Below are 268 nucleotides of genomic sequence, written 5' to 3'. Positions count from 1 at the left end.
CCCTCCTCTCTCTCTCTCTCTCCCTCTCCCTCCCCTCCCCCTCTTTCCGTCTTTCTCCCCTCCCTCTATTCCTCTTTCTCCGTATTTCCATGAACGGCGTTGCTCCTCGGAGGCACGGTGCTCGTATTCCGCTGGGACATCACGAATGCAAGAGGCATATACGATCCTGCTGGCTTGCGTTCGAGCCGCAGGGCGCACGAATTGCGAATGCGTCGACCTCATTCTACTTCTCTCTATCTCGTTCTATCTGTCTGTCTCTCTATCTCTC

The sequence above is a fragment of the Vespula pensylvanica genome, chromosome 12 (genome assembly GCF_014466175.1).
Source record: "Vespula pensylvanica isolate Volc-1 chromosome 12, ASM1446617v1, whole genome shotgun sequence".
In the NCBI taxonomy this organism is placed as follows: Eukaryota; Metazoa; Arthropoda; class Insecta; order Hymenoptera; family Vespidae; genus Vespula; species Vespula pensylvanica.
The sequence above is the reverse complement of the archived record's forward strand: the minus strand, read 5'-3'. Positions refer to the sequence as shown.